The sequence below is a fragment of the Stegodyphus dumicola genome, chromosome 1, assembly GCF_044657685.1.
Source record: "Stegodyphus dumicola isolate Sdum_Otavi_A_Nest chromosome 1, ASM4465768v1".
Lineage (NCBI taxonomy): Eukaryota > Metazoa > Arthropoda > Arachnida > Araneae > Eresidae > Stegodyphus > Stegodyphus dumicola.
The window spans coordinates 93,568,954-93,581,707 of record NC_140768.1 but is presented as its reverse complement, the minus strand read 5'-3'; the positions used below and the strand labels follow the sequence as shown (position 1 = coordinate 93,581,707).

Here is a 12,754-nt window from a genome sequence, read left to right as displayed (position 1 = left end):
ATCCAAATCAAAGATATGAAATAGTTAAAAAACATAAACTGTGTCTAAACTGTCTCAGTAAGGAACATTTAATTGCAAAATGCAGTTCAGATGTTCGGAATGCCATAAAAAACATCATTCATTAATCCATCGCCTGCTCAGAAATGGCGCCATCGAACAAAAGTTAGACAAAACAAAAACGGAAGCAACGAGTGACGAAATTATAAACAAGAATGCAGATGTCTCTACTAAAAATCAATCAAGTTGTCTTTTGGCAAAGAAAAAACGTGTTATTAGCGACTGCAATAGTATATGTTTGCAATTCAGACGGAAAAAGAATTCCATTTCGCGCAATACTTGATAACGGCAGCATGAGTTGTTTTCTGCGTGAAGGGGTTGCTAATTTGTTAAATATAAAGAAAGAAAGTATTTATGCATCTGTATCCGGAATTAATGAGAACGTTATAAATATTAATTATCAACTAAATGTACAGGTTTCGAATAAGGATTTAACAAATGTAAGATCAGTTAATTGCTTGGTTATTTCTAAAATAACCAATGTAACTCCATCAAGGAGTTTAGATGTGCAGTCATTAAATATTCCCATTGATATTGAATTAGCAGATCCGCAATTTGGAACACCTAACAAAATAGATATGTTATTAGGAACCGAATTGTTCTTTGAGATTTTAAAAGAAGGAAAATTTCAATTAGAAAATCAACCGTTGATATTCCAAGAAACAGTTTTTGGATATATCGTGTCTGGTGCATGCAAGAGTAACTCAGAAGTAAATTATTGTGGTTTAGTTCTAAATAGTAAAGAAAGAGTTGAAGAAATTTTGCAAAGATTTTGGGAAGTTGAATCCATTGAAAATATCAAGGATGCTTTGAGTGAAGAAGAAAAATACTATGAAGAACATTTCAAGCGTACTCACTATAGACAAAATTATGGAAGATATGTAGCTCAGTTTGTAAGGATCTTAAGTTTTACTAACGTTTATTTTATTTTAAATCTTTACTATCACTTCTTATTTTCTACTTCCGGCCAGAATTAAAAGCTTTAACTTATTTATGCAAATTTGTCTTGCGAACGCCAAGTACTTAAGTTGTGGCTTTTTGCCAAGCAAGAGAGAGGAAGGAGTTAGTAGAAGCAGGCCGCTTGCCTTGGCAGTTTTACTCGGTTGCTGGTTGCCTTCAAGGCCAGAGGTTTAATCCTCTTGATAATTTTAAACGTATCGTAGTGTTAACAGTTCTCTGTACTACATACGGCCTTTCGGTTAATATACGGCCAAATCTTCAAGTAGACACTTGTTTATTAATCCAAAGTTAGTTTAGTTAGAATTTAGTTAATATTTTTATGTTCTTACGTTCAGACCACAAGTGGTTGGTCTCTGTATTCCGAAGTCCGGAAATCATTGTAAAGAGAGAAAAATAAAGGGTTTTGTATACCCTTCCTGTGTATCTTGTCTACTTCCCACATTTATTGAACATAGCTTTAGTAAGCTCCCTGTTCCGAGTGAGGTCATTTAATGCTCCCCAAGCAAGTAAAGAGGAACACTGAACCTGATAGTGGCGCCCGACGAAGAAGAATAACCATGGCCGAGTTTCAAGAAGAACTTGTGCTGCCTGCAGAAGCGGCTCAGAATCCAAAAATGCCAGCTGCCGCCCTGGAAGGATTTGTTTACATCGTCCAGACCATGCACGCATCGATGAAACCAGAAGCAACATTTAATGGAAACTCACCGGTAACCAGTTTTTTGGAAAAATTGGAGGACCACTTCATGATGTATCCCGTGCATGAGTTCCAGAAAGTCACCTTAGCTACCAGCGCTTTGAGGGGCCAAGCGCTTAATTGGTTCAAATGTATAGGCAGAAGTCTCTTGGGTCAAGCAAGAAGTCCCACCTATACTTACGAAAATTTCAAGACTGCCCTAGTAAAAGCCTTCCCTGTCGTAAGGGATCGTGCAAAATTAGAAACGGAACTTTTCAGCATATACCAGAAACGAATTGAAAATCTCTCAAGCTTTATTTTAAGAAAAATTCACGTCTTCAAACTCTTGTATGGAAACCGTCCGGATCCTGAGATAATTCAAGTGATTTTGCCGAGGTTACTTCCCCAAGTACAAGACTTTATCGAATTAAGGAATCCGACTACACTGGAAAAGTTATTTGAGCTAGCAATCCAGTTTGAAAGTAGAAAATGGCGGACATTGAAAGAAGACGCCAATATGAGCAACGAAACCAATTTGGTGCGCGAAGACCACAGCAAAGTCAAGCACACGGCTACGGAAGCAAAGCGAATCAGTGGGCAAGGAAACCCGAGTATCCAAAAACAGCCGGCGAACGTCGACAGTTCAATAGCAATCCACGAAAAAAGTCTGAAGACCAGTGGAAAAAGAAGGAAAGCATGGAAAGGAAAAAACAAGATTTAAACTAAAACGGATTTCTGCTGACGGGAGGGTGCGGAAATCCGAAGGCCAAGAAAACCCCTCTTCCTTCAAGTTAAATACAGTGATGGTGAAAAATTTGACTTTTCCAAAGATTGAAGTGTTGGTGAATAACATCCCAGCCACCGCACTCCTGGACGCCTAATGGCAGACCGCACATTGAGTTGAACAGTGTTAAACGAATGTCGCATACTGCGCATGCCCAGAAACAAATTTGGCGTAATTATTATGTTGGCGCGATTTGAAAAGAGGATAAATACGGTATCTGATTGTAAACAAATCCGGCGTTTAAGTCTTCGTAGAGTATATGTGCAATGTAAAGTAATTACTGTGTAAAATTAGATTTTTTTCCTGTACTGCTCCAACAACTGGAAAGTTGAACGATACTATCAAGTTTAAATTTGATTGAAGAGTGCAAAAAATGGGTAAAGGAAATCAGCGTAAATGCAGATGCTCCAGTGGATAGCGCGAGCTTCAAACCAAATGCTATTGCAAGATTGCTTTCAGGTATGTATATATTTTCCCATTTCAGTAAATTTGATATGTTATATGTGCAATATGTGATATATTGTATTTTAACACATATACAGTTCATTAACATTTCCTAAATTTCTATATAATGTAGCATTAAGAAAGATGTTTTAAGAAATAATTTGTTTCCTTACTGTTTTAATTTTTTCGAAAAGAAACATCATTTTCGAGAAACTTCAAGAAGAAAGTTATTAGTATGTACAGCGTAATTTTATTACAGCTAAAACTGATGCAAGGTACTTGAGTCTTTTATCTCCAAATGTGTTGAAATGTTTTGGTTGAAGTTAATATGATATAAAATAATGTAATGAACTCGTAATGTAATGAATTGTGGTATAACTGTAAAGAATTGGTAAAAATGAAATATAATTAGTTCAAATTTACTTAACTTCTTATATTATCAAATATCTATTGAATAGAAAACCTGTTGAAATATTAAATGTAACATGTTCTATTTTTAAGGTGATTGAACAGCATGTAGGAATTGATGATGATTTTTAATAATCCTAAAGAAATAGTAAAGTCAACAATAAAGTATATATTGATGTATGTAATTTTCATCAATGATTACATAACATTGCACTTTAATGTAAAGTATGCTTGGCTTGTTTTCATGTGTGCTATATATTATTGCAAATTAGTTCTTCATAAAATTGTATATTTCTGCAGTGAAAAAGTATGTATGCGATCATGCAAGTTGTAGGAAAACATGTACGTGTACTGCACATGTACCAGGAAGACAAGATAACAATTATGGCTGTCAATCATCATTTGCTGACTGTATCTGTCAAGCTGACTACACAGACTATAATAGCCAAAGATAAGATGTAGAAAGTGTGTTTCAGAGTTGAATATATGAATTAAAGTTAGTAGGATAATTATTCTTAACTAAATAGTAAAATTTAAATAAAATAAAAATAAAACCCCTTATTTCATTTTTTATAAATTCTCTTATTATTATGATGTGATTTCACAACCATTGACCCTCTCCTATTGTTAAATAATTCATTCAGCACTGAACAACATATTATTTTAGTGGTATAAAAAATAATATATTTTGTGTGTATGACCAAGTTATGATCTAAGATTTTTCAATACTTGAATCATCCTTTTAAAGATTTTTATAAAATGATTTTTTTTAAATTTCAGGCATTGGCACAGTGAATGGCAGCTGAAAAATTTTGACCCTTGTTTCTGGAAGTGAAATGTTAGATGTAAGTAATGATGTCTGAGACCCTTATCACACATCAACATGAACAACCCATTTCGGACAATTTTTCTGCCTGGTTTACTATTGCCTGACATGGAAAGACATGCGACTTTTTCCTTCCTTTCTAAAAAAATTGCAAATTGTTCGTTTTCAATCAATCAACTATCAGCTTGTTTGTAATGGGGAACCAGTTTCCCATGCTAACCCCAAAGTGATCTATGATAATTGGCTGTTGTGACAAAGCTGAAAAATTGTGCCAAACAGTTATTCTTCCGAAACAAACTGACGTGTGATAGCATCCTTACTGTTAATAATACTGTGAAGCACGTAATTGTATGCTTTGCTAATGAATATGTACTAGGCAATTGTGGTTATTATGAAAGAGGTGAAATTTCAAATACAATTGTTTCAGTTACAATTATTACAGATATTATTTAATTTTGTAATAATGCTAATTAAAAATATGAATTAAGAAAATGCAAAAATTAGTGTATAAGCATACTAAATAGTTCAGAGTAAGACTTGTACTTAATTTATAGTATGCACTCATTCACACATATGATGACTTGTACACTGATATAAATTTGATATGCTTTTATACTGTTTACATGTCTTCTATATTCAGATTTGAATCATCATCTGCCAACAAATTCAGTTAATCAGGCATTGTTGACCTTATTAGTTTCTTGCAGATGTGTGAACTTTGGAAACATTTTTAGATTTAGTGTAGTTTTTGTTTGCTTTTCAGGTTTTCGCATAATATCAACTAGAAACATTACCTCTTCATTTTAAAGGTCAAAGAGATAAAATTTAAAAAAAAATTAATTAGTTAACATCAAACCTAAAATGTTCTTTTATTACACAACTATTATTTAAGCCATCCAAATGGGCGCAATATTTTTATAATACTTTTATTTAATTTTCCAGTATATGTTATTGAAACCATTCAAATCCCACTTGGGCATTTTCAAGCATATTAGTTGTTGAATATTATGTCTGACTGTAAACACACAGGCAAAGTATGTATAATTATTATGTAATTTAACCTATCTTTCCTTCAAATATTTCTTTAAAATTACACGAGACAGGCATACATTTGAGCTTTGATTAACAGACTTAGTGTAGTCGCCATGACGGATAAGAAAACAGATGAATAATAGACCACCCATAATCACCAACATATAATTCAAGGATTTGAGAATAAAGATTGCTTATTAGCATAATAGTGCACTGAATATTAGATATAAAAATTATAGAACTGAAAGATTTGTCACGTATCATCTTTGCTTATTATTATATATATATTGAAAATAAACAGTCTGCTTCTGCAACATAATAAATATCGAGTGTCTTGAAATGTTTTGTATACCTGGAGCTTTACAGTTCAGTACATTATACAAAGAGCAGTATATATAATGATTATCAGGTCTGCACAGAAATTTTTAATGGAAAATTCTTGTGTATAGATTTAGTTGATATTTTGCAAGACATGGCAATATTTCAGACTTTTATTGTAATTACTGTGACAAAACAATCATTAGAAAATTATACACGTATGAAAATTATTAATATTACATTATGTAGCTTATATTAATAATTTTCATACGTGTATATGTAATATTTTGGCAGGCACAGGAATGACCAAAGCTTGACAATATAACTACATCATAGGCCAGGCATTGTTATGGCTGGATAGAAGGTTGCAAAATGACGACAAAGAAGGATTTAGCTTTTTAGATCCCACATCTTTATTCAATTCTCTCAGCAGATCATTTTGCCTTTAGATGAAATTCTCAAAATTATATATTCAATATTGATTTAAACTAAGTAAGATTAAATTTAGACTTTACGTCATATCTGCTTTAACAAAGGAAAGAACAAGATGGGAGGAGCAGCTGCAAGGTCTTGTAGCAGCGGTAGAAGAAAGCAGTCTGACGAAAAATGGCACGTATTCAGTATGTGTACTAGCGGTTATATAACATGCCAGAATGTTCTCGAAAGTACTGATCTAGTATAAGATCCTGAAACTGCAGTAAGTTAATTATAGGTTGCATGCTCGCGCAGAGCAAAGCCACTGTATTTTCTATATTTTACATGTATATAATACATATTCTTTGTGTCTTGGTGAATACATTCTACCTCGCTGGCAGGTAACAGAAACTGACGATCAAAAGATTGATGAATGTTTAATAATTTTGATGAGATTATCTAGGAAAGTAAAATAGTTTAAAACGTATTAAATATGGTTTTCCAGAATGTTTCCTAGCATAGTTTTTAATCTCAGACTAAATGATACACATTATCTGGAAGTTCATATTCTTGTGTCATAAAGTATGCTTTATTGTAATTAGTCTTAGATTGTAAAGTTAAATTTATGAAAATATGATGAGTTAAAAATGTATTGCAGATATTAAACTAGATTTTTATGTGCAATTTTGAAATTTTAGAGATCTTGCTTCATGTAATTATTTTTAATGTTTTTATTAAATTCTTAATTAATGCTATTATGCATTCTTTAGAAAGTGAAATGAAATAATACTTAGGGATATCATTTGGCTGCATTCTGTTGTTTCTCAGTTAAACTATTCTGCATTCAAAAAAATTACTCAAGGATTCTCACGAATACCAGCTCAAACAGTTCCAAAGTATTTCTGCAAAATATACGTAATTACTTAAGAAGAATTGTATCTTTTTGATAATATTATTTAGCCTTTACAAGTTACTGCCAAAATTATTTTGTAAATCAGAAATCTTCGAGGGGATTAGTGTGTCTCGCATAGTTACCCTGGTGCCACACTATAACACTGAAATTGATAGATGTATAATTGAATGTTTAATCAAAAATGTCTAATTCCTCTTTTATGATATTTCAATAATTGATACTACTAAAACAAGAAATATTGGTACATTAACATTTTCTTAATATTCATTGTGTATTTGTTATGATGCATGTATTAATGTCATTACAAGTTAGCGTTTGATAATGTTTGTTTCAACAATTTAGGGTTTGATGAAGTGCCACAGAGATTATCGCTTAAAGAATGCGTGCAGGCCAACCACCAACACAAGATATTAAAAGAGCAATGAAAATGAAGATTTAACTATAAAGAAAAATCTGACTAATATTATTACTCATAACACTTAATTGTTTCGTATTATTGTAAATTTATGCGAGTTTTCCTGTATTCTGTTTATTTTGCAACTTATGTTATTATAAATTCATGTATGTTTTCATTCTTGCTCTGTCATGCATTTTATACTAATCGTTTGTTGTGCATATTAATTATATGTGTATATTACATCATTGAATTACTGTATTTGAATTTTAATAAACCTTTTTACCATTCAGTAGTACTTTTCCATAAAACCCTGAACATTCTAAACATCCCATATCACTAATCCTCAATTCTAAATAATACTTGAGTTTATTTAATTCATGTATTAATAACGAATTTGAAAAATAATACAATAGTGACATATTTTGAGGTAAAATAAATACTGCTCAATTGGACATTTTAAAATGTTTTTCCTTTTAATAGAGGAACATTTTTTAAGGATTTAATTATTAGTATTTGAATATTGTAATAATATATGATTAATTAGTATATGAATATATTGTGTGTAATGAATAAGGCAGTGAATAAATTTTGAACAATAATTTCATATGAAGAAATATGATCTGCCTGGGTTAAAAAATTAATCTTTAAATCCTATTTATGAGATTATATGGCTGAAATCTGTAACCCAAAAGCAGTTAAAGCAACCTCCCCCCCCCCAAAAAAAAGAAGACATTTTAAATAGTTTCTTCCAAAACTTGAAATATTTAAACATTACACGACCCTAAATTTCTAGTGAATTTAAAATACTCATTTCATTCAGTTCAGCTACTAGCCATTATATGAAATTTTCCTATATTATTAAAATGTTCCTCATGATTTTGCAAGGTGAAGACCACAAATGTTCTGCCCTCATAACTAATGATGATATAATAAGCATGAAGTAGACTTCAGCGTAAGGAATATGGAACTATATATTTTGCTCTTTGTTTATTAATTAGCTCACTTTTAAAAAATTCATATCATATAGTAAGTAGTATTCATAATTTTTCTCATTTTCTTAATATTTCATTGAAGTATTTAAATGTTAATTTAATTAGCAATACCTAATAATGTCAAATGCATATATTATTATACAGATGGGATTCTAACCATAACACTCGGGCAAAGTGTAGGACCTTAAGGTCCTACAAATAATAAAAAATAAGAGAGTAAAAAAGCATAACGCAGAAACTTGTTGAAAAATTAACATGTATATCACTTTGCCGTCCTACAAATAATAAAAAAATAATAGTAATACCAGAAAGTGTGACTTTCTTATATTATCCAACAGGAGACCTATGTTCACATCTTATATTTTGAATTTACAGTTTTCTTTTGTAGATGACAGACACCATATATTCAAAAGAAATTAACATGCTGCTGGATACATGCATGTGTTTTTCATATTTACAGCTGTTGCATGTGATGTTATGTAATCGGGTAAAAAATGAAAAAATTAAGTTTATTGACACCAAAACAAATGCATACTTCGATATAAAGGCTGCATAAAAATGAATGGCTAAATTAAAATAGTGAATTGAGGTTGTAGAGTTCTCATTTATTTTTTCCTTTCCATTTTCCTGCCAGAATGCTAATTTTGAGTGTGTTCAAATGAGGTGAATTCATTTCATTACTTTTGATTTACGCCATAAATGCTGGCTGATTCTGTATGAACAAGCTGTGCACTCTGTTAATTTGTCCGAGTCTATAAAAGGGTTTTTTTACACCTATTCCAAACCTCTGTTGTAATTTCCAAAACATAACGAGAAATTGCTTAAGTTTTCCAGAGTTCTCACACAGTATATATTACCAAAGTGGGTGAAACTCGTATAAGGTGTAAGAAAGACCAAAAGATTTATTAAATCAAGAAAAGTAATCGGTGGAAAAGGCATTTAATCTTAATAATGAAAAATCGAATTTTACACCAAATATTCTGACTTTTGTAACTGTTTTATATTTAATTAGCGAGAGTTAAAAATAAAAATTACCTTTATATTAATAACATAGGTTACATTCTGTTAATTTCCCATAAATAAACATGAAGAATACATTGACAAAATCATTGTACTAAGCTATTTTGGTAAAATAAAATCTACTATTTTCATTGTACTTCAAATTTAGGTTGTTTTCATGAAATTCTTTTATTAAACATTAACTTATACTTGATAATCAATCTTCAAGTTCGAAAATAAGTTAACTGTAATTGCATTTGTTTTATGATCAAATATTTTAATTTGGCACTTGAGCATTTCTAATGGCATTTCTTTTTCTGTTTGACATCTCTGCTCTGTTAAGGTTATAACCAGTTAAATTGTTACTGTGTCTCTGAAAAATCAATAGCATTCTTAAACAACATTTTTAAAATATTTCTATGTGTAGTATTTTATCATTAGAATTTTTCCTAAATAAATACAGAAGTTGTTATGAAAACATTTGAGAGTACATGTCTTGAAAGAGAAACAGTATTCGAAGTGTTTAGTCAATTATGATATATTAACAGCTATCATAACTTTGCATGTATGTTGTATGCATTATACATATATATATGCATAAAGACCCAATTTTGGCAATAAGTAGAGCTGTTACAAAATAATCATGAAGTCTAATGGAACGTACTTGTCACACATACTGGGGGGAAATCAAATTTATGTACGTATTTGCCACTCTTAAAGAATTTTTCGGGGGAATTACAAATGTACCAATTTCTTATTAATATATAATCATTTGTTAATATTAAAGAAAAATTTATTTCTTAACTTAACTAAGCCAGCTAAGTCATAGACCAAAATATGTGTTTCTGCAGATATTCAGAACTTCCGGAACTACGAATACATTCACAGTTACAAAATATGTAAAATTTATTTCTTTTAAATGCTTGGAATATTCGGAAAAATATCTAAATTCATAGAAATGGTAAAATAGTTTCACTTGCAGATTCTTTGTTATTTATTTGATTATATCACCATTAATAACAATGTTCAACCCCCAGAATAAAAAATATATTGTTTATGTACTGAAGTCTTGGTTTGTTTCCCTTGACAAGTCAATTAATCTATCATCAATGACAATAGCTACCTTTTAAATACTTTTAATTTTGGCACTTAAAATGTTTGCATTTCAAAATAATATTTCTATGCAGCTTTTAAATAATTTTTAATGCAACAGAAATCTAAATAACTTCAAATGTTAGGTAAAATTCATTCCAATAATTCACCGCTTTAAATTTCTGTTCCTTGCAGATGATACAGGAAAACCCTTTTCTAATAATATATTGTTAGTGCAGTTTTAAAAGTTAGTGCAGTTTTAAAACAAGAGCATCCACATAGTAATTTACATGCCATAGCTTTCCATTCTCGAAACTTAAGCTCTTATGAAAGTACTATGCAATTACTGAAAAGAAATGTTTAGCAATTTCAGATGCTATAGATAATCTGCTGAACGTAGATAAGATGCTATAGATTGTATTGCAGATTGCAACTGTAAGTGCTACAGATAAATTGCAAAAAAGCTGACCGTACCTTGCTGAAGCAAGTACAGAGCGATGTAGTCAACAATGATACTGAGTTCTTTACAGGTAATTAAAGGCCCAGGTGGTATTTTGAGATTAAAAATTGGATTTATGAAGAGAGTTTCAAGGAAAACTTTACGTAAAACGTCATTAAATAATGAAGAAATGAATATGTTTTATGCTACTGTGAAAATGTGATTAACGCAATACCGTTGACTTCTGCTTCGGAAAATTCCGAAGACTTGGAACATCTGATGTTCTTAAAAGATATTAGAAAAGTCAGCGTACCCGAGTTTGATAGCACAGAAAAAAATAAGTTGAAGAAGAGATTTGGTTATCGCATTAGAATGATAAAAGATTACAAAGAAAGCGTTTTAGTGCTGTGCATTAAGTGCATACTGTAAAAAAAAGGAAATTGTCTTAAATGAAGGGGATATAGTTTTATTGTGAAATGATCATACAATACGACAACTGGAATTTAGGGCGAATAGTGAAACTCTATCCTAGAAAAGACCATCGTGTTAGAGTAGCTCTTGTGAAAACAGCATATGGTTTCTTTTTGTATCGTGTAAGAAAATTGTTAACATTGGAATTGAGGGAGAAGAAAAAGCATCTTTTTGTCCTTACTAACTTTCTTCCTTTTTCACATTTCGTAATGAAATGCATTCTTTGCCGTTAATATATAGACCCAGGCACAGATGGACATCGAAAGTCGGGAACTACTTCCTGCCAATCTTAATCTAGTGACACTGACAGTAGATCTGTGCTGGAGAGGACAATTGAGATTCTCGGACCGTCAACTGGTGATCCAACGCCTGCTCGAACATTGAAGCCTTATCACGCACGTTATGGTAGACTTACAAAACCAGCGAAAGTGATCATTTAATTGTTGTTTGGGTTTTACCAATAAGTTGTTTAAAACTTAACTTATTGGACTGGGGAATGTCGAAAATGGCCTACACACAAACAAAAGAATAGATGTTTTGGTTTTTAACATTGGTAACAGAAATGCAGTTTAAGAAAAAGGAACATTTGACATCGGCTGTGATTTGACCCAGATATTCTGTGCTTTTTTGCTACTTTTGTTTTTATGCTCATCGCAAAAATTGTGAAAATAAAAGTGTTTTCTACTAAAAAGCTTCTAAAACTACTTCTAAAAGTACTGTTTGATAACAAAAACAAAAGAATAGATGTTTTGGTTTTTAACATACACACAAACAAAAGAATAGATGTTTTGGTTTTTAACATTGGTAACAGAAATGCAGTTTAAGAAAAAGGAACATTTGACATCGGCTGTGATTTGTCCCAGATATTCTGTGCTTTTTTGCTACTTTTGTTTTTATGCTCATCGCAAAAATTTTGAAAATAAAAGTGTTTTCTACTAAAAAGCTTCTAAAAGTACTGTTTGATAATTTTCCACCTATTAAGCTCCTCCAGGAATTTCGATCCTTTGGAAGGAAAAAGGGTAAGTAAAACCTTTTTTCTAAATTTTCAACTTTTGAATTTTAAACTTCAGGAATATCGAACTTTTTGAAAAATTTAGTTATCATTTTTAACATACCTTGCATGAATATATGTACATGGTATCCCAAAATAAAATCGACAAACGTTAGAAATGCATTGTACGGACAAAGTTAGCAAAAAGATTCTATATGGGGAAATGCATATATTAAGTGTTACTGAAAACCAAAAACAAGAACATGCGGAAAATATCTGCTTCAGCTTCTAGTCACTGAAAATTTTAGGACAAACTCCGTTATTTCATAAGCATTTTTAGTCATATTTTCATGAAATCTGGGAAAGTGTTGACAATACTTTCCAGCAGATTCATATCACACTGCACTAGGTAGACAGCTAGTCTTTGAAATTGCTAGTGCTTCTAACATTTCATAAATTCTAAACTATAAGGTACGTTTTCTATAACAAATGCGTTTTTCACTATATTTACGTAGGACACTTCTTATCTTCAGCCACGGAATAC

At 31.2% G+C, this 12,754-nt stretch overlaps 1 long non-coding RNA gene across 1 annotated transcript; it reads left to right on the top strand.

The window, feature by feature from the left end:
* The first annotated feature begins 3,509 nt into the window (after positions 1-3,509).
* On the top strand, positions 3,510-7,543 carry LOC118193338 (uncharacterized). The gene is made up of 3 exons (XR_015039495.1): positions 3,510-3,822; positions 4,107-4,171; positions 7,172-7,543. It is a non-coding gene; the product is annotated as an uncharacterized LOC118193338 (long non-coding RNA).
* The last annotated feature ends 5,211 nt before the right edge of the window (positions 7,544-12,754 follow it).